The sequence below is a fragment of the Tetranychus urticae genome, chromosome 2, assembly GCF_039701765.1.
Source record: "Tetranychus urticae isolate SD_2017Ah chromosome 2, NJAU_TeUrti_SD_1.0, whole genome shotgun sequence".
Classification (NCBI taxonomy): Eukaryota; Metazoa; Arthropoda; class Arachnida; order Trombidiformes; family Tetranychidae; genus Tetranychus; species Tetranychus urticae.
Window position 1 is genome coordinate 21,958,878 of NC_142959.1, and position 26,636 is coordinate 21,985,513.

General features: G+C 30.8%; 1 protein-coding gene across 2 annotated transcripts in view; it reads left to right on the forward strand.

Moving 5' to 3' along the window:
• LOC107368955 (homeobox protein cut-like) overlaps positions 1 to 26,636 on the forward strand; it is a 95,960-nt gene that overhangs the window by 37,254 nt on the left and 32,070 nt on the right. The gene's annotated exons all lie outside the window — the stretch shown is intronic.

The window sequence follows — 26,636 nt, forward strand, 5'->3', positions numbered from 1 at the left end:
GCTTTTTATGGTAAAGATGATGAGAGATGAGAGATAAATGTTAGCCGTGAAATAAAAGGTAAAAAAGGCAGGAAAAATGGGAATCATTTTTTTATTGCTTATCAGGTAAAACACAAGTGATATAACAATTACACTTGAAATTAACCTGTGTTTATTTTGATTGTTGTTTCAATTATTGGCCCAACTTGTGTGTGCAAAAACTGTTGCTGTGCAATATGATTATGAATTTTTAGATGAAACTAAATGTTCTTGGCCCCGGTTCATGATATTTGTTATTAGTTTTTGTTTCTCTTCTTTTTCTTTTCCTTTTGTTTGCTTGTGTTGGAGGAAAAACAATTGTAGCTCTTTTCATGCTTTACCCATTACCTGTTGGTGATTGGTGTTGATGAAGGCAGGGAAAGGATGAACCGAAGCAATTTCCGTAAGAAAAACAAATCTTGAACAAATCAACATTTGTGACTTGTTTGGTAAACACGAGTATGAAATTCAATCGTAGCAACGAATTTTAAGACGAATTTTCAACTTTTTTTTCTAAACTTGAAGGCAAATTATATTGATCAAGACAAATGTTTTGCTTGAAATGTTGAACTTGCATTTGCAACTTTAAAAGCCATTTATGTTTGACTTTTTTTTCTCAGAGATTTTGCTTTTTCTCAATGATGGGAATTTTTTTCATTTACTTTGTGATATTCAGCTATTTGTTTGCAACTGTAATTATTGCATGAAATTAATTTTTGGTAATCACAGTTGCATAGCATTGCAAGTACAAATTGTTTGATGACAATAATTGATAACAATTTTTTACTTTATCCACTCATTCAACTTGGAATGAGATTTCACAGATTTTCTTGTTCAGAGTATTTGATTACGACTGGAAACTGAACAAACAAATTTTGCTTTTCATGAGTTTTTTTTACTTCTAACCTCAAAGTTTTTTGCAATTTGTCTGATATTTTACTTTTGCAAATGTCAAGTCGAGTTTGAACGAATCGAAATTAATTTGTTGAGAAGAAGAAGTTTGGCAAAATCTAAATTTGTCAGATTCAATGGAATGGGTTAACTTTCAGTTTGCAATATCATTTGTTTTTCTTGATTTGCAATTGTAAATGTTTGGCTCCAATTCAACATTCAAAATGTAACAAGAAGATGGATAAGTTTGATGAGGTTGTTGCTGTTGATGGTAATGATGATGATGATGATGATAATGGTGAATATAAAAGTGAAGGTTGCAATATCTGATTTGCAATCTTTCATTTCTCCATTTTCCTATCATGAGCGAAGAGAGAAAAAATTCATCATCTAAAGTAATTTCTTTCTGTATCATGATAATTAATAGAACTATATGGATGTTTATCAAGAAACAGAATTTGCTCCAGAAAAAATTGTTCCATTTGTAAACAGATTTTAGGCCATGAATTGAGTTTGAATGAAGTTTACGAGATTCACCAATTTCCAATAAATATTGACTTTTGTTTTAAGCTTTTCACTAATAACGATATTTAACTTATGCGTGAGTTTTGATCTTCAATTATTTTCAAATCAGATTGGAACATTGGTTTTGGATGAATCTTGTTTTCTGTTGAATAAATGATTGAATGGTTATTAACATAATAGTGAAATGAATTAAATTCAAGGTTAATGTTTGTTGATTGATTGGTTATCCTTTGGTTGGCTTTAATCTTGATTCAGTAAACCTTTTCTTGCAACTTTGGAAAGTGATTATCGGCTGGATTCATCGTGATTCAGTGTTTAATATTCAAATCAATTGTTCAAGGTAAAGACAATTGGATTGATCATGATTAGCTAAAAGTAATTCTTAATCGATGTTAATGGTTTCTCAAGGAAAATGATGAAAACGAATCAATCAGTTTACTTTGATGCCAAACTTGAATCCATAAATGATTCGTTTTTGAAGAAAAAAAACTTGCTCATGTTCATGATCAACTTGAAATCTCTAAGCAATCCTTTGTTTCTAAAGCAATCCATATTTGATGAGATTTTTGGTTGATGACAAGTTGACCGAAAGACTCTGATGGAAAGACATGGAAAGATGGGAAAAGATGAAGTCAGCCTGATGAGAATGGTCGATTGATTTTGATCATCATCATCATCATGAGTTAATAGATTGCAAGATAAAGAAAGATAATTGTATAGTATTTATATTAATATTAGGTTAATGTTTAGGAATCGAAGGCAAAAATGTTTTGTCATGAATTATGCTCAGCTTCAATGAATCCATATCTAAACCTCATTAACTCATTTGTTTAGTCTATAAAAATATCATCATCAAGAGCATCAGCATCATGTTAAAAGAAAAGAAGGAAAAGAGAGAAAAAAAGCGTTTTCTCTATTAAAAAGATTCGAGTCTCTTTTTTTCTCTCTTTCTGTGTCTTCTCTCATCTGAACAGTTTAATCTGTAGAGTTGATCAAGATTTAATCGGGTTTGGTTGAGTTTGATCAAATAAATGGGCGAAAAGAGAGAGAGAATGAAAAGTAAAGGGAGAAAACGAATGATGATGGCGAAAGTTACGAGTTATGGCCATTACTCTCTGTTGACATTGGACTATGGACATAGCTCATTAGTAGAGATAAAAAGGAGAGAAAATGAGAGGTGAGAGAGAAGATCGAGAGGAAGGAAGGGTAAAGAAGAAGAAGAGAGAAGATAAATTAATGATGTTACTTTTCCTCTTCTTATATTTCTACTGGGAGTTTCATTGTAAATGTTAGATTAGTACAAAGTATTACTCCCAGTTATTTGTAGTAATAACAAACTTTTATATGCAATAAATAAATAGTGAAAGGGAGAAGTGAAAAAAAAGTCAAAAAGTTATCAAAGGTTGTTGAGTAGAAATTGTTTATCATTTTGTATTTTCTATTATTCAGGGATTAAAATGAATTTCAAATGATATTGTGATAGGGAAAATCAATTTTTGATGGAAAATGGACTTTCATTTTTCCCCCTTTTTTGCAAACATTTCAACTTGACTTCAACATTGAAACACTTGTTTATTCAATTTTTTGTCGTAACTCTTGTGGTGGCTCAAGATAAACAAATGGCGAGATTTATCTTCATCAAATGTTGTCTCTTCGTGTTTACTGTTCAACATTGATGAACAAATGATGACAACATGTAAATAATGATGATATTTATTTAAATTTTTTGCCTTCCTTCTCTGGTCACTATTAGGTTGAGTGGTGAAAAATGGATTCTTGAGTTATGAGAGAGAGAGAGAAAAGTGAGTTAAGTGTGATCATCATGTAAATCAAGAGTAAATATGAAGACAAGTTTGTTTTTTTTCCTAATAGTAAATGTTATTTGCATAATTGATTCTGGCCAAGTGAAGCTTGTCGCTGTCAAATGAACTGTTAACTGATACTTTATTGGTTTAAGAAGTGAGAGAAGCAGATGAAACAAAAAGATGATGTCTCCATCTTTCAAAGTTGATCATCTAGAGATGAGTAAAAAAACGAATGGCAAAGGCTCATCTTGTTGTACAATTGATGCGGTAAGTGAAGAGGAAAGCCAAGGCAAAATGTTAAGACCAGAGGGAGGCTTTGGTCACGCTTGGTAGGCCTGTGAGATGTTAAAAGGCGAACCAAAAAAAGATGAAGAAAGACGCTCTTCTTATAGGTAGAAGGATGATCGGTATGATGATGAGGAAGATGATCATGATGATCATGTTGCCAAAATTGTTTTACAAATGTTCATCAAGAGAAACGACTAATTATGATATTTGTTTGTCATTATAATAAAGGCGCAAAACATTCATCTTGACATGGTGCAAGATGAGAAGAGAAGGAGCAAATGAGGATGAAGAATAAGAAGAAGAGGAAAAGATGAGCAAATGAATAGTAATGATTATGTGCGTGTTTGCCTTTACTTGGATTTTCCCTCTTTGCGTTTCGTTTCTTCTGATTGTTACAAATTCCCAATAAGAAATTGTCATTAGTATTAGTTGATAGAATCTACCAGTTTCTTCGTTTCCATCTTTTTCCTTGTTTCATTTTCTCATCAACTACACTCGATTCATCTTTTGCTCCTCTTTTCACTGGTTACTGTTTTACTCTCATCTATAAATTTGATCATCATCATCATAATCTCTGTTTGAGTTGGTATTTTTAGACAAAGAATGTCTTACATTTAAATAATCATCATCAGCATCTTGAATCCGTTTTCCCTTCAAGATCATCTTTTTCGACTCTTCTTTCTTTCTCTTCTGTCTTTTCCTCTTTTCAAGAAGGTAATCGAGAAGCAAGATAACGTTGATGATGATGATGAGGGGAGGATATGGCTAATTGATGATGAAAATGTACAGAAGAGAGCAAGAGAATTTTCTCAAAGATGATTCGCTTTCGAAAGCGAAGGCAAAAAAAGCTGATTTCAAACTGATGGTTATGATAATTTACAAGTTAAATTAAAACGTTTTCTCAAATTTATTCTCATCAGAGAAGCTCAATTCAAATCTGACATTTTTAAACAAATCCAATGCCAAACTGTGCAAATGCATGAATAAGCCATTTTTATCCACAACAAATATTTCAATCAACCAAAAACTCGATTCAATTTTAAGTCTCGTAAATCCATATTTTATATCAGGTTAAGTATTGAAAACTAGAGCTTAACCTTTTGTCATGATCGACAGTTGAAAATATTCATCGATAAGTAAAGCCAAAAACAGTTCAATCTTAAAGTGTGCTTTTCTCAACTGCTTCAAGAGCTTAAAAACTTAACAAAAAACACTTTTTTCTTGAGATCAAAACAAAAGCGAGAAATTATAAAACTCAAAATATCTCAACGTCCTAAGACTCGCTAAATTAACGCGGTTTTAAATGAACTTTAGGCTAATCATGGACATAAAAGTTTACGAATTATACTTTTCATTGAATTTTGAAATGTTCATAGTTGCTTCGACAGCCTCAGTTTTCCAAGAAATTGAAGAACAAAAATTCTAAGTTAATTTGGTAAAAATTCTTGCAAATATTTTCTCACCAGTTAATGAAGTTAGAAACTTGAACCTCTTCGTTCAATCATTGATGATTTCTGGACAAGTAATGCGAAGTTCCCAAATCTAAATGAGAAGTAAAATCCATAATCTCTTTGCTCTAAAAATACGCTTGGAATCGTTATAATTTAATGAGCCAAGGACCAACTGAAGATCGACTGAAAACTCAAAAATTATGGTCAAGTTGATAGAAAAAAACAATTTCAAGTCTCATCATTTCCCTGTGCTCATCGATTACAGTGCGAGTAACAATTTGGTTGACTTTATTTCCTTTGGGAAAAGGCTTCTAAATCAACTTGCCATCATTTAAATTGTTGTTAACATGCGAATCTCGCTCCCTGAGATCATCTTGAATCATCATCATCTTATTCCCTTTCCTGGTCCACCCTCACTCCCCATTGAAAGAGGAAAACATGTTCCACTCTCAATCAACTTAACCAAGAATTAAAATTAATTACAATCAAAGTTTTGAAACTTGTTCAGTTATAATGAGCAAAGTGAACAAGATTAAGATGATAAAGTAATAAGTTAAAATGAATATATTTTTGGGTTTCATCTTTGCCTCTTTTTTTGATGCTGCTGCTGCTCCATAAATTAATTATTTAAAAAAACAAATATCATTCTGAATAATCAGTAATAAGAACTGAATGTAATAGAAGAAGAGAAACTGTCATTGATAAATCACTTCATGAATTATTTCCGTTCAACAATGTTCAACAAACATGATTACCCTAGGAATCGCGAAAAAAAGAGAGTAAAGATGATAAAATTAAATGATAACAATTTCAATGTTGATGATAATAATGATAATAATCATTTATATCTGAACAACTCTTTTACTTAAATAAACTTTACATCATTTCTGTTCTCAACATTTTTCCTTTCCTTTTCTTCCATCCAGACTTGTTCGTGAAAGAATATTACTTTAAATTCATTCTATTTATTTATTTAAATGATGATAATAATAAATGATATCATGATGATAACTGTGATAGATTCTGTTGACAGGGAGTTCAAAGATATGATATTAACTTTTCGCTTTTAGTGTTGAACAATTTTGCTCTTATTAGTGATAATGCAACCTCAATAGAATTGAATTTTGTTAACATTTCCAGTTAATTCACTAAACATATTCAGTTGAAACTTTTCCTTTTTTTTGCAACTTTTCATGTTTGAGCTGAAAAGTTGCAAACTTAATCAACATTTGACTTTTGAAGCTTTCAAGTTAGCAAGTTTGTTTAATTGTAAATTCAAGTTTGAAACATTTTTTTCCCGCAAAAATTATTGATTCTTCTCAAGAGGATTCAACAGTGAACTGAAAGATTAACAAAAGATTGATTGGAAACTTGTTGAGAAGTTTTGATGAGAAAAATTGATAAAATGAAGATTAATTGGAAATTGAATCATTCCAATGAATTTTCATGGAAATCTCAGCTTATGATCCTCTTTGAAAGAAAGAAAATGATGAAAAGAATAAGAGAAAAATTTGACTCCAGACTCCCTGAGGTTGTCCTCAAGATGAATATAACCTGTCAATAGTGCAACTTTGTTCAATACAGTTGAGTTGGAATGTCAATCTGACAGGCGTTTCATGATGAAACTGATAAAATAAAGTAGGAGGAAGGCGACAGGTAAAAGCCATTGAAAGGAAAAAAAGAAAATAATTTCCATCGATTTAAAGTCATATTACAACTTTTCAATTCTCACCGTTAATCCTAATTCATGAGCTCATCATTATCCAAACGTTTATCCTGTCATTTACCTGGAATAAGAAAAGCCAGACATGAAGTCATGAAAATTGTAACATAATTTTTCCTCTCTTTTCTTTATTCCCTTTTCATTAGATAATTTTCCTCCAATAATTTAAACATAAACAAGGTAAAAGCAAACATTGACAATTTTGGTTAGCAATCAAAATAAGGCTCAAGAAGAGAGAGAGAGCAAAAAAGTATCAATTTGAGGGAAAAAAGAGCAGAAAATGAAACTTTAATGATTACATATTATCTACAAATTATGTGTAGGATGAACGTGATTGATATTTATTTATATAAATGTATATATGCATAAATGTTGCCCGTTTTTGTTGGGCTTAATAACTCTTAATATTAATATTCTGCACCTTTTTTACATACTCAAGTTGAACATGAAACCAATCAAACTTTTACTTGGCTTTCCATTTATTAGATTACAGACTTGAGGTAAAACTTTTTACCTTTGGATTCCTTTTTGCTCAAGTTGCAAGTTGAATTATCCTCTGTTTATTAATACATTACAGCTTTTTTATGACTTTTGGTGTTTCCATTTTTCGACTTGTTTTTGTGGTTTTTATTGCACTTTTGACGAAGGCTTTCTGATAGTTTGATGCTCTTTGTTTCAACACGTGCATGATGTAATGGATTCAACTTGAATTATCATTAAACCATCAATAATCGACTTGAGCCATTATCTTCTTGTTTTCAATGTTTGGTGAGCAATAAAATGGGAGCAAACGAGATAACCTTTTATGGTGCTTCCCGTTGAGTTTTGTTTTTGGTTCTGAATCGGTTTAGGTTTTGCAGGTTTCGAGATTTGCCTTTTGCAATCATCAATACCCAATTGACACTCTCGTTTTACCTGCTGTGAGATCAACTTTGAGTAAAGAAGATTTGTTTCTATTGGAATAATGATTATTATGGTGAAGATAGTGATCGGGAAAACCAGTCAACGGGATGTCGATAGACTGGTTCTTCTGTAAGTTGAACATCATACATCACATTTAGTCTATTACATGCATGAAACAAGGTGAGGGTTCAAGTGAAGATGAAACAAGTCAACAAGAGATGAAATATTGGCAGATAAATGTTGGCTATCGGAAAGAAGAGGAAAGAAGAAGAAGAAGAAAAATAATGTAAAAGCGATGGAAAAAGATGAGAGAAAATTAGCTAATATATCACGTGATTTGTGAGTTTCTCTTCTTTTAATGTATTCCAATCAAATGGCCTCAAGGTATCCGCCGATTATCTTGATGTGTAGTCGATAGTCATGATCGCCTGTTAATATAATTCAATCTCAATTCACGCTTTGCCTTCTCACAAACCCATTACAGTCAAACTTAAGTTAATTTTCAGGTAATTTATCTCGATCATATTCAACTTGTAAAGATGCGAAAAAATGCAATAAAAAACTGAGGAAAATAAAGTTCGATCTTGGAACTTATATTCATTGTTAGCGACCATGAGAAAATCTCCGATTTTGTTAACACTGACTTTTTTGACTGATTATTAGTTCATAATTTTGTCTTTTGTTCTCTTCTTTCATGATTTTCTTTCCTTTTTTACGTGAAACTGAATTTTCTTGTTATTCTTCGTCAATTTGTTTTCTCTCTATTTCTCATTTCAAGGCCAATCGATCAAATTGAAACTAAAAACGATACTTTTGGTGCCTTTTCTTGATGTTATCACTGATTAACTTGAAACAAAAAAACGAATCTCATGAATCGTTTTATTAATATCCTTCAAAGAGGGAGGTTATCATCATGAATTTACTTCGAATGAAAAAAATTCTTCTCCTCAAAATGCCTTTCATGTTAGGAGCAGTTTAGTCACTATCATCACGTATTGTTTGAATCGTCATCGTTCAAAATCAATTTAATCAAAGCTAATGTTGAATAAAATTTACTTAATCAATGTAACTTCAGTCTTCTTGCCGTAACTCAGAGCTTCTTATCTGATGTTTTTGTTCAACTATGACACAGGCTCGGCAAGGCTCGAGATCAACTTTTGAATTGCACCAATTTCTCGTCAAAATAACCCAATGACATTGACTTCAAACTTTGTGTCAACCAAACGAATGTTCAACTGACGCTTTTATTCATTTAAACAGATGAAAAATGATAAATGATTACCTGTGTCAGTTTCAAATTAACTTTGCCCTTTAAAGGTTATTTCCAAAGATCTTTTCTCCTTTATTTTTCCCATTTTTCATTACTAATTCCAATAAATGAATGTTCACTTATTGATATGTTTATTTATGAATTTTCAAGATTTGCCTCAAAAATCTCAATCAACTTGAGTTGTTGCCTGTTTCCATTGAGAAGCAAATTTATTGGTCATTTTAGGGAAGCAAAAAAAAGAGCTTTTCATGACCATTTCTCGGTTGAATATTTTGAAAAGCCAATTGCTCATGTTTGAGGCCCAATTTGAGGCCAAAACCGAATCAATTTCATGATAATTTTATTCAACAAACTGATTGCACAAGTGAATGAAGAAGCAATGAAAAAGGCTGAAAAGGAGAAAAAGTTATTGTAAATATGATAAACCCTTAAAATTGATTAGCCATTGATGATTGAAGGAAGAAACGAAAGAAATCGTTGAAACTAATCAACTGTTTAATTGAAAGAAAAGAGTAAAACTGAAAGGTAAAAACAAAAGGTAAACGTGAAACAAACGAGAAAACAAATAATAAATCAACTTGATGTTTACTAATTTTCTAATCAAAACTGATATAATCACAATAAACCAATCAAAATTCAAGGTTACTCTTTCCTACATCAATTCCCGTCTATCCTTGAATATGAATCAAAATTAATTAACAAATTATCCATCTGATTAAAGAAAACTTCAGAAAAAAACAACAAAAACTATTAGAATCAATCAAAATTTCTCAACTTTTCAGAGTTTTCTTTTTCTATCTAGAAGATGGAAAATCCTAATATCGCAAACCACTGGTGGAATCTTTAAGAAGATGATGAATTTTCAGATAAAATTGATTCCAAGTGTCACCAAGATAGTTATTTGTCCATCGGGTTTAATCAATTTTGAGTTTCCTTTTAAATTGAAACAATAATTTAATTTACTTTTCAATGGATGTGCTTTGGAAGAGTGAAAAGTCATAACTTCAATTGAATTACCTTTTCTTTTGCTTTTCTTCATTTTCGAGGTTTGACCTGATAATCGACTAAATTGAAGTCAACATTTGAAATGAAAATAAGTTTGGAGAAACAGTTGAAATGATGAAATAATAATAACGATAATAATGGTAAATAATGGATTGCAATTGAGACAATCGAAGCAATTCAACTTTCGATCAACTATGAAACTTTGAAAATGTTCATTATTATTGTTTCCATTTGTGTTCATTTTAAGGTGAAACTAAAGTAAACATCTAAGCACAAAATTCTGTTGATAATAATGATGATAATAATGGTTCACATCCAGAGTATTTTATGACTTGCATGGGCTCATCTTGTGGATAACGTGAACAGAATTCAATTTATTCACATTAACAATGTAAAACAATCAGCAATCAGTTGATTTGTGTTTCACTGTTCACCTTTTGTTTAGAAGAGAAAACTTTTTTTTCACTTTTTTTTCTTCTCCCTGAAGATTGAACTTCATGTGAGTTATGTGATGAGGTTTGGTTAGCAAAAGAATAGACAAAGTAACAATTTTTACGAATCTAAAAAGTTTTTCTCAATCCAAAAGTTGACCATTTCCAGCTTAATCTCAACCCTTTCATTGCTCGAAATAAAAATTTGCTAATAAAAATTTTCACCAAATTGGAAAATTGTCTTTTCCCTTTTCATGAATCCAACTTTTCTCATGAAAAATTCATAAATTGATATGAAAGATTATTTACTTTTGTTGACATTTATTGACAGATTTCCTTGTCAAGGAAACTTGTTACCTGTTGAAGATCATCAAGATTTTTGACTTTTTTACACTTTTCTTTCATCTCTTGTGACATTCCCATGCAAATCAATAGCCACACTCAATTAGACCAGAACTATCTGTTGATGCTTCTGTCAGATTAAAGTTTCACTGACAATGAACTTTTCTCGTCAAAAATGTCTTTTTACCTTTCAACTGAACCAATTACTTTGATTGATTGATTGAAAAAATTAAAACATTAAATGATTGAAAACGATGAAACAATGATGTGAGAAAAAAGAGAAACTTCGTCAAATATTGAAATTTGAGCCCAAAATATGCTGAACGATCAAAGATGAGAAAAGACGCAAAAAAGAGGGAAAAATATTGAACTAAACTTTTCCATTGATGAAGCATTTACAGTTGTTAAGCATTTAATGAGAAACAATAAAACATGAGTTTAATTTGAAGAGCAAAGAGCAATAATAATAATTGTAATAAACAGGACAAACGGAGGTCATTCACGGTAGTAATTAGCTGATTCGAATTAAGAATGAAAAATTAGGAATAAAGATTAACTTCCTCATTACCTTGGCTAAGCTGAACATGAAGAGAGAGAAGAGCAAGAAAAGATTATTTCACTCGGACATTCAATTCTTACCTGTAAAGTTGACGATTATGATTTGGATGGCTGCTCAAGATGTAATCGCTATCATCATCATCAGTCTTAAACCATTTTATTAACACTGGACTCCCTGTTGCATGATTGCGTCAACTCCTCCAACAATATTTGACCTTTCTCAATGAACTCTCTTCCATCATCATCATCATACTCAATGGACAATGTAAATGTATAGTAATAGTTGTAAAAAAATGAAGGTTCAAGTAAAGGTAGTAAATGGTAGTAAATATGCAAAAAGAGAGACTAGTTGAGAAACAAAGAGTAAGAGTGACACAAGTTAATTGGATGAAGAGAGAGAGAGAAGAGGCAAGATTGTTCGGACAACAATTTACCTTAATTATTGTAATTAACTTTGATTCACGGTGAAAAAATGCATCGCCATTTAACGTGAGTATAATCATAGTGAAAACCTTCAAGAGCTTCATATCAGGAAAATCAAGTGAACAGCGCAAAGAAAGGTTTGAATGAATGATGAAGTAGGTTCATTGATGATTGTAAAACATTAGCCGATGACCGGATGCTCGGTGGACCGAGAAAAGTTTAGAATGAAGAAGATGGTGAAAATGATAAAAGGCAAAAATTGATGTCCTCGGGCTAGTTTTTTCTTCTCTTTTCTTTATTCATCATCTTTTGCTCTCTCTCTCTTTCTCTTGCTTGAGAAAGGGAGAAGACGCTAAATTGAAATGGACAATCATTCTTGATATATCTTATTAACTCACGCTCTTGCTAGATTAATTGATGAGCACCATTTAATTACTCTCTTAACTTGGAAACTGTGATTTGTATTTCCGTTCATTTTTTGCTTCTTCTTATTCTTGTTCGCCATTTATTCATCTTGTTCTTGTTCTTAACAAAGATACTCATCACGCGACATGTTCACTTGTCATTAACGTAACCATTATCATCTCTCTCTCTCTCATTATCATTATTCATTGATCAATTCATTTACAGGCTACAAACTTGTTACTCTTTCATTCACAGCTAACAAGCAAAATTAAAATTTGGTTCATTAAACTTTATTCATTAGCACTTGTTTTTCGCCAGTTTGACGTTTCGTTTGTTTTTCAATTCAAAACGTTTGCCACCATTTAGTTTCTTTGCGTAACGTTTAACAATTGCTCAAACTGTTTCGAGCTTAATGGTCATTTTGATGCGCATATTACGTTCGAAAGAACAATTAGCTAAATTGATTTGATCTTAGTATAAAGTCGCAAATACTGCTTGTTTAATCTGAATGATGAGACAGTTATTTGCTGACTACTGTTGAAGTTGATCCAAGCTCATGTTCAGCAATTCAAGATTCGTTTAAAGAGATGATGCGATTCTAATAAATATGTTTATCTGACTCTTCAAGGTTTTACTCAAAACACAGAGAAAATCATTGAGAAACTGAAGATGTAACAAGAGATGAGCCTTTTGCTGTGAAATTTTCTTCGACTTTTTTCAAACTTTTCCTTTTACTACTTTTTAGTATTTCCCATTCAATTTTGAGGAAACTCCAACAATCGAAAATTCCTAAAACTGAATGCGAACAATCACTTAAAAATGAATTTCCGAGAGAAACTCTGCCGAGATCTTCAGCAACGAATCATAGAAAAGATTGAATTGAAATTAGCCGATAAAAAAGCTTCTTTCTTCTTCTAGAAACCCTAGATTTTCAAGTTCAGAAGGATGACTTAACCAATTCTTCAACGAAATATTTCGTTTCTGAGTCAATATTTCATGAAAATGAAAGAGAATTTTTCTAAGATTCCGTCATTAGGATTGAAAAAACTCATAAAACTGATAATAGTTTTTTCTATGAAAGTTGCATTTATATCTGATCGAGTTAAATCATTCAAAAAAAGCTTACATTCACTTCCAATCGTATTAATCGGCTAATGAAAGAAAGGCGAGATGATTAAAAACGGAAAAGTTCATTGAGAAAACTGCAAATTATTCAAACTGATTCTTAGTTTTGATGTTCAAAAAGCCCAAAGGCTAGTGAAAAGGAAACGGACAGAAGAGATAAAAAAAAGTGTCTTTGCTTTTTCTTCAGTTAATGATGATGATGCCGATTTATCTTCATGTTTTTATTGTGCTTCCTGTTCACGGTTTATTGCACACAGAAACTACCTTTTGAAATCAATGAAGAAAATCAAAGTTTCCATCGTCAAACTTTCTCTAGACTCTCCCACCGTGGCCAACTTTCAATAGCCGATGATAATAGTGAGCGATAAGGGGACTGTCCATGTTTAACTTGGTAGCCTTTTGCCACATTTGTTCACCTTCATCTTCTTACCTTGTAATGAAGTGAAAATATGAAATAAAATTGATCACTTCTTATCATCACCTTCAATTAGTCTTCAACTGACTCTTCCTGCCTTTTTACAGCTTCTTGGCTTTTCTCAATAACCTGAACCTCGAGGCAATTCAAACTTTCGTTTTTTTCTTCTTCTTCTTATTAATACAACTTTTTGATTGTCAAACTAAAATGTAACGATAATAATTATAACAGGTAACAACGAGAAAACAGTGATTTGATTATAAAGACCAATGAAATAAAGGAAATGCTGAAAGATAAAAGTGATGGGAACGGAAACACAGAATATAAAGGTTCTCATCATCTTATTATGATCAAGAATAGTTTATCATTTTATCATCATCAATCTCATCTTTTTGTCAATAATATCAAGAGTAATCATTATGTAATTTGTTTATTATTAGACTCAACTTATTGTCCAAAGTAATTTGATTGAGTGTAAAAAGAAAGACAAAACTCAATTTTAATCGTTTGCACAGGAAATTGATTTATAGCGTTACATTTACCATTTCAGTGTAGAGTTTTCATCAATTTCATCGTTTAACGTTCATTCAATTTAACCTTGATTCTCATGATAGCATCAATTACGACATTTTAGGTGATGTTGAAGCAATGTCATGAAGAGTGAAAAAACTAGTCAAAGTTTGAATTAAGTTAAGACAGTAGATAACCCTGATTGACCTTAATCACTAATTGATACAAAAACATGATAACTCAATATTGTCATCAGATGCTTAGTCACAGTAAAAACAAAACATTTTCAATTTTATTTCTAAAATAAAATTCACAAAATTTGTAGAGAAAATCAGTTAAAATCACATTTCTAATTTTTAAAATTCAATATCGAAAACCGACTTTTCGAACAGCGATTTCTAAAAGTTGACATTTTCCCTCTTCTAATAACATTTTGCATTTTCGTCAATTTCATTGTCTATCAACTAATTCTGAGTAAACTTAATTTACGCTCAAAAACATCAACAATAAACCTACTAAAGATCAGTCCGAGCTAGTTTGATCAAATCCGATCAAAACTCAAGATTAGACATCAAGAAAAAGTGATGAAAAATCAAAAGATTGAAACTTTTTTGGAATATCAGTCAATTTTCAAAGTCTTTTTCATTCAGAAAATTGAACAAATTATTTTTGGTAAAATCATCTTTTCTCTTTTGTTAACTACACAACTTGTATCATTACAAGCACTTGATCCTGTTTTCACCTTTTGCAACACAGAAAAGGTAAACTTTGTTACAAACAGAAATGCAAAGCAAATAAATCTATGAATGGAAAGGAAGAAGATGAAAGATGATAACTCGTGACCGGATTCCATTGAGAGAAAGAAAGAGATGATAATGGATGATGAAAGAAACACTTATTGACTCCACCTTGAATAATGAACCTGTCCATCCCTTTTCATCCCCATCTCTTTCAACCTCATCTTCCTCTTCACCCTCAACTTTATTCCCGTTTGTAATTGAACTTAAATCATAATTATAATTTCATTCATTGATTCAGTCAATTGAATCCTTATCATGATCACGGTTTTAAATCTCTTTACAAACAAACAAACAAAAAAGATGATCATCATTATCATCTTTATGATTTCTTTTCTTTCAAACCAATCGAATCCCGCCTTTTCTCCAACCTATGGATTTTTCATGTAAATGATAAGAGAAGAATCAAAGTTGCTCTCCAAGAGCAATACTTCTTTTCATGAATCAAGTTCCGGATGAGATGATAAAGTTGTAAAACGCTAATACAGAAAGTAGAAAATGAGAGAAAAGCAAAAATTTTGGCAAAAGGCAAAGTCCAAAGTCGAAGCTGCCCAAAGGTCAAAAATCATTTATCGTGAAGCCAAATTTGACTCAACATTTTCCGCTTTTCTGGTTCCACTAAAAGTAGAAAAAGTTTCATCTGTAAATGATATTGACCGAAGCTTTACAACACCATGTTCATCATAATTTAATTTACACAAAAGTTCCATGAATCATAATCATTGGTTTCATTATTGGTTCATTTCCATCTTGCTCTTAAAAAAGTATCGTTCCTTTAACCCAAAAAAGTTAATTTAATGATTTTCTTTTTTCCCTTTCACATCACCTTTCCATGTTTCACCATGAACCGCTTTTCCATGAAGAACGTTTTCTTCACTTTCTAATCAAATTCCTTCTTGCATCCATCTTTCATCAAAGGTAAAACTTTTCACCTTTTCTCTTCATCATGAATTGTTTTTCTTTCGGTATCTTCACTTGTTGTTCATTTCCTTAGGTGAAAAATGATCAACATTGGTTATGGAAGAAAACGCAGAAAAGAAATGTTTCGTGCATTATTTCACTAGAGACTCACGGATTCCCTTTCAGTTAACTTTCTCTTCATCTTCTTCCTCCTCATCCTTCAAAAGACAAAACGCAACGATAATAATCTGAACCTTTTGTTTTCTCCTTAATTCCTACTCTAAATGAGATTGAACCAGAAAATGCACAATGAACATTAAACACTCTTAATAGTCATAATCAACTAATAATAACAACAATTATCTTTGTTCACTTATTGTTAACCATTGTAATGAAAAGGCAATATTGTTTGCCCTTGAAGCACAGAAAGAAGAACAAGAAAAATTCATGTTCAATTGAATCAATTCAAGAGCAAAATTGAATGATATTTATCTGTGCAAATGTTGAAACGATTGTTTTTGATTGCAATCGCAAGATAATTAGTGAATCATTAGAAGAGCCAAAAACATAAACTTGACCAATTATTTTCTCTGAAGGTTAAGAGATTCGTTGAAACAATTTTTTGGCCAAAATGCGTTTAAAGGTAAAGCCGAGCAAAGAAAATAAATATAAATCAAAATGAAAAAAAAACTTAATCGATTGTGAGAGATGCCAATAAGTTTCATGATTCGTGCTAACATTGACCTGTGAACATTTAAACGATTAATGATTCATCTTGAAACATCCTCTTCTGATGTGAGAACATGTAAATACCTTTAAGGCAAAGAAGATGAAGAGTGTGAGAGAAGTTACTCTCCCTTTTATCCTCAGATCCGGTAATAACGTTATTACTCTCACTTGCCCTTGAACCTTTTATTTTCAGGTTGATTAGTTGCGGTGAATATCATTTTTTTTGGTAAATCATTAATAATGATATTACCATCTACAAGTAGGAAAACAAAGGCACTTTAAATAGATCAATGATAATCAATCAATAACGACAAGCAACTTTACGCTCTTCTATGGGTTAGTCCAAAGCACGATTTGCAATCTTTTGTGCTCATGAACTTGCGTTTTCTGATTACACTTTTGTTTGTTTTCAATATTGCAAAGGCCAACATTACTCGAGGCAATCAAATTGCAATCTTCATTTCTTTTCCATTTCATATGTTTTCTCATCTTTCCAAGTCAACTTCATTTCGACCTTTGTTTAGTCTAAATTTTCAATTTTAATCTTTTGCTTCCAAATAAATTCTCAAAGTAATTCAGTTTCAATTTCTGGTTCAACTGACGAGCAAAAGAGATGTTTTTTTCCTCCTCTTTTCATCTCTTCATGTCAAAAAGAAAAGTGGTTAAAGTGAGGAAAAAGTTTCTCTTCGGTTAACTGAAAACAATATCTAAAGCGTGATATATTTACGTGTAAATATTTTATAATTTGAGGTTACCATTTACAGGGTTTGATAAGTCACAATTGATATTGTGCGCTTCAACTTGTTTACCAATATCAAGACAATAAAAGGAGAAGTTAATCTTTGTTACTCCTTCTTGATACCTTTTTCATGATAACATCATTATTAATTCATAAACATGAAAGTAAATTCCCTTTAATCGAACATCGAAATTTTCACTTTCTTCCTTCCTGACCACTTCTAATCACTAACCTGAAGGTGCATCTCAATATCATTGTTATCCTCTTTTACCTGTTATTATCAATAGTCTATTATTATTCTGTCAACACTTTTCAATCAAAGAAAAGAGACTTTTGTCAAAAGTTGAAAAAAAGGAAAAAACTTGACAAATTGAAAACTCTTTCCAAGTTGAATGGAAAGTTGATCAAAACTGGTTTCATTATTCAATAGATTGGTTTCAGTTATTTAATTAAACTTGCAAAAACGTTACTCATCATCATTATCAACTTCAAGGTAAATCGATTGTGTTAATAACTCAGTAAATTACCGATCAAGAAAAGAGAGAAAACAACTGAAACCAATTTTCTTTTTCTCTTTATCATGTTATTATCAGAGAAAATTATTTTCTTATTATTTTTCAAGGTTATCACTTTCTTATCATCATTGATCAGATAAAGGGAGAAGAGAAAGAGAAAAGTTACTTCTAATCAGTTCAATCGAAGTTGGGTGTGAATCAGTATTTTTTTACCCTGATTTACTCAATTATTATTAGAATTATTATTTTCTGATTATATTTGCTGTTTATTGCAAGATTATTATTCTTTACCTGTTGATGAAGAGAAGGAAGGAAAAAAAAGAGATGAAAATGATGGGGAATCTTCATGTTTAGAGGATCAAGATTCTGAAAAGGGATAAAATTCTGATTAATTTCAAGACTGGTTAAGTCGCACCTCATAATGCACCAATCTTTACTCTCTTTGCTTCTCTCTACTTCTTTCTTCCTACGCATTCCGATCATCATGAAAGATAGATGATTCCAATATTCTTCTTCTTCTTCTGCTCGCCGGTCAATAACATTAACACATTATCATATTTACCTTTTAATCTTACCTTTTGTTTTAGACATTCAACAAAATGTTGTGATTTAAGTTTCATTTCATGTTATCATGTTCAACTTGATCTTTCATTGTTGATAACCTTTTCCAATTCGTGATCATTGGTCAATTAAATTTCCTCTCTTATCGGGTGAAACATTGAAAATTCATTTTAGACTCAACATGATTGATGAAACCTGTCACCTTTAAAAGTAAACTTCACCATTTAATTAAATTAAATTTCAATATTCTTCCAACAGTAATCAATTTTGTGGTAAAAAGTGATTAGAAATTGCTTTTTCAGAATTTCCCATTTCCCAATAATCTATAATGCTTTTTGGCAAATGTTTTTAATTGAAAATTGAAAGATATAAATTGGTTTGCATTGATTTCAATTGAGGCAAATGGTCATCTAATTTGAAGGGTTTGTTCAATTGTTTGTTTGGATGTGAAAGTTTCGACTCTTGAAAGTGAGAAATTCGTGAATGAACAATCCCATAGGGAGTGTTGAGGGGAGACTTGAGGAAGGCTTCTGATGAGATGGAGAAGCTTTATTCCTAAAGGTAGGTGTTGATAGTAGATCAAGAAACGTACAATAACAAGTTTCAAGAAGCTGTCTTTTAACGTGCTAAAAGGATGATTGTCAGGTTTGCTTTTTATTACATTGACTTGCTTCTTTTTTTCCTTCTCCTTTAAACATGTTAATCTAATCATAATGGAAGATAATAATGTTAATAAATATGGTAATCATGTTAAATGTTTGGGCAAAGGTAAAGCTTTGCAAAGAGAGGAGAAAAAAGTGATTCAATTGTTGAAGGGAAAGAAAAGGTTATCATTGATGAAGACAAACAAAAGTTGCCAAATGAAATGTCGACTCAATTTCGGGTTAATGTTGTTTCATGGTTCGTCTTTTGACGTTTTTTGCACCTTTGCTTCCCTTGGCTTTGCCTTGTTAATTACTTTTGATTGACAAATTAAATTTTTATCTTTACAACTGAGAATGAAATGTTGCAATGATGAGGGGAAAAAGTTCATTAAAGTCAAATGATGAGTTGGGTCGAGATGAAAAGAGAAAAAAAAGATTTCATTTCCAGTAAATAAGATGAAGATGATGACAAAGATAAATTGAAATGATATGAAGACAACTCGAAAAGTTGTCGAAATGCTACTCGATTCTCTTTCCAAGATTAACCTTACAAACCCAATCAAAACGCTCTAATGACAATAATTGTAAGTGAATTCTCGAAGCGAAAGGTGAAGACAAATTGAGGTAAATTGCGACTTCGTTTGCAACTAATCGACAGATTTTGATTGCGTCTAAAAACTGGAAAAATTGGGTTCACAATAACCTGAAATGGATGATCTATGTAAATGGTTAATAAAACAATGGAAAGAGGAAAAGTAAAAAAGGTTTAACTTCTAATAATGGTTAACCATTAGAGGAGCATTATTCTGATAACCACAAATAACATCATCATGTAACAATGATAATAACATTCGATTCTCTTTTTCCTTATTCTGTTGTTGCCATTCTCCCCTGTTCACCCTCTTCCTATTCATTTCACCATTTGATCCAAATATTTATCCCATAATTTTATTCATATGTCGAATTATCATTCACCGAGAAGCGAAACTATTATTACAGTTTTATTATCATCATTATCATTAATATTAGCATTTCTCATTATTACCTGTGAACACATTCCAACCAATATCATTAATAAGTTAAATCAGTGTTTGTTTAAAAAAAGCGCAGTCAAAAGAGAAGAAGAGAAAAGACAAAAAAAAAGACATTTCCTTGTTCACTCTCTTCTGGAACATTGTTTAACTTGACTGAATAATAATGATGATCATCATTTGCGGTGAAAGACAATTGCGATTCTAATGATTAAACAATGTTGAAACAGAAGGTTGAAGAAGCGAAAAAAAAGATTGAATGAATTTCCTGTTGATTAAGCTCGACAGAAAAAAAGAGTGAAAATGAATGTTCGACAAAAAAAAGGTTATTACCAATGGAACTTAATAAAATTAATTCAGTGAAAAACAAATGGCTCATATCATGGCATATTGAATAAAAATAATGGTAAATATCATTACAAAAAGAGAGACGAGAGAAGCGAAAAAAACTCCCTGCGATTAAATTAATAACCTTTCATTGTGCGAGTTTAATGTTTAATCAGAAGCAAAGAGAAAGGCTGATAAATTGGATCAACAGGATAATAATGAAAATTGAACAAAGAATTTCTTTTTTTCGAATAAAAATTTGTCCAGTTTCAGATCGTTATGTTTTCTATTTCGAGTTCAATTGTTGACCAGAAAATAAAGATAAACTTTTTCATGTAATTATTTTTCAAACTCTGGAATGTTGAAAACTTTGAAAGCAACTTCAATGTTTCATCAAATGTGTGTGTGACTTTTAATTAGATAAAGTTATTAATGAGAGTAAAACGATAAAAACGTTAATACCATTTTAGGAGCTTCTCATCTTGAATCTTCATCTTGAACTTTTCTTGTCTTCTTTTTGTGTCAATACAGTTAATCTGTACAAAGTGCTTGTTACCCTGCAATTGATCTGATGATTACAATAACAAGTTGAACAAATCACTTTTTTTCTGGATAAGCAATACTCTAATCCAGGACAAGATGAGATTTAAAACAAAAAACCTGCTGAGAACATTTTTCTTTCTCTTTACATGGCAAGTCCGATTAAATTGAATTAAATGAACGTTAATTGCAAAATTACATTTACACCTTTTCCAGCTATTAATAGCGCTTGGACTTTGTCAGACATTTAAACAAATTTTGGTTCAACTTTTCAATGAATAAAAGTCATTACAGTTGATTAACATTAATACAATTTCTTGTCCAAATTATTCGGCCAATTATCATGTGAACACACATGAACACATTTTTTGAACATCATTCCAACATTGAATAATTGAATGGAGAGAAAAGTTCTTTTAATGAGAAACAAAGTTTATCGATATTAAACAACTAATAATACCATAAAGCACGCGTCATTGTGAGCAACTTGTATAATCAACCCGTGCCATTAAAAGGTAATCACGTTTACATCAAAAGGCCTTAAGGGTGAAAAAGTGATTTCTTGGTTGGAAGAAGAAGAAGAGACACAATTTATCTGAAAAATTCAACTGAATTAGTTTCATGTTGTTGTTTATTTCTGTTTATAGATGATGGTTAATTAGATTGATGTGAAAAATGAGATGGATAATTATATAACATAAAGTTAATATTGAATCAAATTAAACTCAATTTTCAATTAACTGATGAAACACTCACAAAATGTTTTATTCACTTTTCTCTAACAACAGAAAATGTAATTGATTCTGATGATTGTCATGATTTGTCTTTGAATAATTCATCGGGTTTCAAGCAAAGAAAAAGAAGAAAAAAAACTTGTGATTTACTCTTTTCCATTAATGTTCAAAGCTTGAGGTTTAAGTTGAAAAAAAAGTTGTTTTCTGATCAACAGATATTTGTCACATTTTGAACATTTTTTGGTGATCCAAAAATTGATATTTATGAGCCTCGATAAATCATGAACGTGAACATGTTTATCATTAAATGATAACTTGTAATTTGCAATTCATTTCTTTAATCGAAAAAAAAAGTTTCGAAAGAAAAAAACAAAAGTTTGATAACTTTTTCACTTGTTATCAAGTGAAACCTTTTAACTCTTTTCAATTTATTATCCATTAATAAGTTAATCGTTCAATCGTTGACTGTCAGTTTTCAGGCAAATGCTTCAGGTAAATTGAATTTATCAACATTTATTGATTTAATTGGCTCAATTATTGCAATCGTTAAATCAATAGAAAAATCTTCTTCTTTGAAAATTGTTTAACCAAATTGATTGATTGATTAATTCAAGTTTCATGATTAAATGGTCAGCTTTTCAAGTAAAACTGGTAAACCATTTATTAATCATTAATCTGATTCATGGGGAAACATTGATCTGTTCAATATGGTTAAACCTGAATGAATTAAACTTTACCAGAATATTAATGTTATCATGATGATCTATTTAATAGTCATCATAAATAGAACTTGAATTGCAACTTTAATCAATTCTTTTCTCTCCATTTCACTCAATTATTCACAGATAATCTGAATATTAAATTGTTCAATGATGAGATAATTAGCGATCATCGAACAAGAAAAAGTTGAAGGTTCAGCTTTGAGCTTTTAATCAACTTTCTGCTTCTATTAGCATCCAAATTGAACACTAATTCACTAATGATGAGAGTAATAATCAAATGATAAAAAGCATTATCATAATGATTCGTATTGATGAAAGTGAATATTTTGTTTCTCCATTAAAACGATTATCTCTCTCTCTGAGCCTTAACACCCTTTCAATGGTTGATCAATGAGTTGGTTTTGCTTTTTTTGGCTAACATTTGTTTTCTTGTTGCACTTCATTTTCATCATTAATGTTAACTAATTGCTAAAATTGATTACAATTGAAGAAACCGAAAAGTTTAAAGAAAGGCGAAAAAACAAGATTTTTTAATGATAAGGCGAAATAATAATTATCCAAGTTTATATTATCATATAATCCGTATCATTTAGAGTCACGATATTGATAAAATGTTTCACCTTAAAAAGTTATCACTAATTTAAGTTAATATTGTTTGCTATTATTATCATTATCACTATTTTTTTTATTATTATTGAGAAAAGCGCAAAAATGAAAAATGCAAAAAAGCAACATTGGCTAGAACTTGTTCAATCTTTTATTCGTGACTATTTGGTAAACTTTATCTCTCTGTGAATGAATTTCTGATATTTGTTTTTTCTATTCATCTGGGTTTTAGCGTAGGGTTACTTGGCACGATATGAAACAATAATTTCATGGAAAATGAAAAACCTTTCTTCCAATCACTCGAAGTTAAACAATTGAAAATTTTCTTATCTTTCATCGATAATTAAGATTGCTTTAAATACTGTAAAACCAATGTAAAAGTAAAATGGAGTTTGAAAAGTTAGTCAAAAAGATTCACAGATTTGATCGAAATTTCAAAAATTTTCGATTTTTGAAAGGGAAAAAGCTTGTAAGACTTGAAGATTGGTTGTAATCGACTTCGATTTCATGAACTAACATTTTCGAGTTTCTTCTTCACTTTTAGATTTCCAACTAGAAAATTGAACTTTTTGATTTTTTAAATTTTTTTGCTTTCGATTGTTCTTACGTTCAATTTTGTGCTGATCGATGGAAATGGAAATTCGGTTGAGAAATAAATGAAAATTTCAAAATTTGCCCTTCTTCCGACTGAATTTTTCTCTCAAAAAGTAGGAGAGAACATGTTGTGCTATCAAAATTCCTGTGATGAACTTGATGTTGGTATTTTTATTGCTATCGGCATTGGGCTAACAAGATTCTTGTAAACTGTTTCCTTGCCAATGGGGTTGAACAAGACGGACAAGTTGAGGGGCAAAATATCATATAAATGAATCCATAAAACGTGCTAAAATACATAATAAATAAAAGTTAGCAAAGAGCGTTTTGATGACAAACACAAAGTTAAATATTGAATCAAGTCTGGCTTAAGATTAGTGTTAAAAGGGGTTTTCATTACAAGATGAAAACAAGTAAATTACAGGCAACACTAACAGTGATTAATAAATTAATGAGTGGCGAAACGGTTAAAATCAAGTTAATATTAATATTAAGTTAATAAAAAAAAAGAGATTCTGAAGTTGACTTGGATCGAGTTTCAAAGCTCATTTCAACTTTTCGTTTTCACGTTTCTTCTCATTTTCCCTCAACAGCAAAAAGTATCAACAGATTCAATTATCTTACTGGACAATTGACTTGAATCAATATTAATGGAAATATTATTGCAACCATTTACTCCTACACTCACAAGCTGTTTGGCCAATTGAATGAAATTGAAATTAATAGCTTGTAAAGGAAAAGAGAAACTGAATTACTTGAAATTATCAATAATTATTATTCTCCTAAACTGGTTTAAAAATAATTATTCGTTTGATTTACTGTGACTTGATTGTAACCTCGTTCCTCAATAAATCACCAATAGACATGATGATTAAGATGATCAGAAGCATCAATTTTATTTATAAACTTGAAGACCATTAAAAAGTCAAGTTAACCTTTAAATATTGAAAATGCTTACATCACGAGTGATATTAAACTTATTTCTTATAACTACCTGATTATTTACTGATATCATCTGATTGATATTAAAGATTTACCTTTGATTGATTTAACCTCATCTCTCAGCTTGACACTAGACCAGTAAGAGGGCATCATCATTATCTTTCTCATCATCTTCTAATCACTCGTTTCTTGCAACACAGCCAAAGTGTATGATCAATATGATTCTTCAACTCATCATCAATGAAATGGCTTCAATGTAATCTCTTTCCTTCTCTTTCTCGCCATGAAATACTTTTCTCTCATTTGACATTCTGTAACAGTTTGCTATCAAAAAGTTTCATCAACTATCGATAGCCATTTGCGTGAGCGTCAATGCGTGGTCGTCACCAGAACGATTACCAGAGTGAAAAGTGTTTTATTTTGTTTTGGCTAATCATCATTATCGTTCTTGTGTTTGAACAGTATTAATGAGACGCTTAAGTGCTAACAAAGTTTTTTCAATTAAAATCAATCTCTACATCGTATAAACGCTTCATTTTAAACTTTACATTTCCACATGAAATGACCATCTTAGCAGCTAAGAGACATTTGCAAGTTGAAATCATTGACTTGACTCATTGATAAATATCTTCGGGTTATTTTGCATTATTATTGTGACAACAAATTGACTAAATAAAAGCTTAAGATAATATCTTTGGCTTCAACTTGCTGGTGAAGAGTTGAGCTGAATCACGCAAAAGTAAATATAAGTCCGTGTCCAAGACAAAAAATAGCCGAGTCTAAGATAGAGCTACTTCCATCGATGTAGCTTCTGAAATTGAAAAAAAAATTTCGAAAAAAACTATTTGAGAAAATCAAGATTTTGAATTTTTCATGGAATTTAACAAAATGAACAAATAATAATTTAAAATTGAGCTCGCTCAAAACTTGAAAGCTTTTCGATTTTTTGCATCTGTATGACATTGTTTCGGTAATTTATCATCAGGTTACTTTGCATCATATTTTAACATGAAGCGACCTTATCTTTCAATGGTAATTGGTTTGATTAAAGTTCAATTATCAGCATTTTAATACAACGATTTGTTTAGACAAAAAATGTTGAACCCAGCGAGTTATTATAATATTATCTTTCCTTGAGCATTTAAAATTGTTTTGACTTGCATCTATCAAGCAAAAAGGATGCAATAATAAATTGTCCATTACCAATGTTGAAAGACAATTTGTTTTAATTAAACTTGATTCAATTCTTGTCAATTAGGTTTGCTGACAAAGTGAACAATTTATTAGCATCTTTTATTTTCCCTGTAAATTGAATTCATTTGAAAGCACAAAATTGAACAGTTTTGACAATAAAGTGACTTGAAATTACAATTGATCAAAATTACGTCTTAATGCAAAAATGTTGAATATAAAAAAAGGCAACAAATTAAAAGTGAAACAAATAATTAATTGTTGATAATGCAGTTATCATATTAAAGGCGACATTTTTTTAAAGCAAATATCGCACAGAACAAGCAAAGAATAGCAAAAAAAAGAGTTTCTTAATTGAACTAAATTAGATGGAAAAGAAAAAATAATAATTTCTTTAATTAGTGAACCCATCATGATTAAGTGCATGACTATTGTTTGAATAATGTTTCCATTCGTAGAAACAAAAGCTCACCTGATTGATATACTCTTCCTCCCACTCAACCCATCCTTACCTTTTGCCTCCTTTGACTAATCAATAAATCTTGCAATATGAGCAAATGTTAATACAAATTGTTTATCCATTTAAATTACCTTTTGCAACTTTTTCTTTCTTTTCCCTCAATTATCATTAATATGATTATCTGAGTTTCAAATGAATTCTATGGCCTTTTCTTGTTGATTACCTGTTTGGTTAAACTTGAAATTGTACTTCAACCATTATTTGCCTCAATCAACACCAAAGATGAAGAGGAATGAGAGAAGAAGAAGAAATGAAACAAATCTGAATGCGAAAGGTAAGACAAAATGGTGAATGCGAAGATGAAAAAAGAGAGAGAAAAGATGAAAGATTAACAAATCATGTTGCAATTAATTTGTAGATTGTTAGCAAATCTAAATCACGACTAGGTGTGTTACCTGAAGATGTTTAAATTAAAATTAAGCTTCTCTCACTAAGAACTCACTTTACACTCCTTCT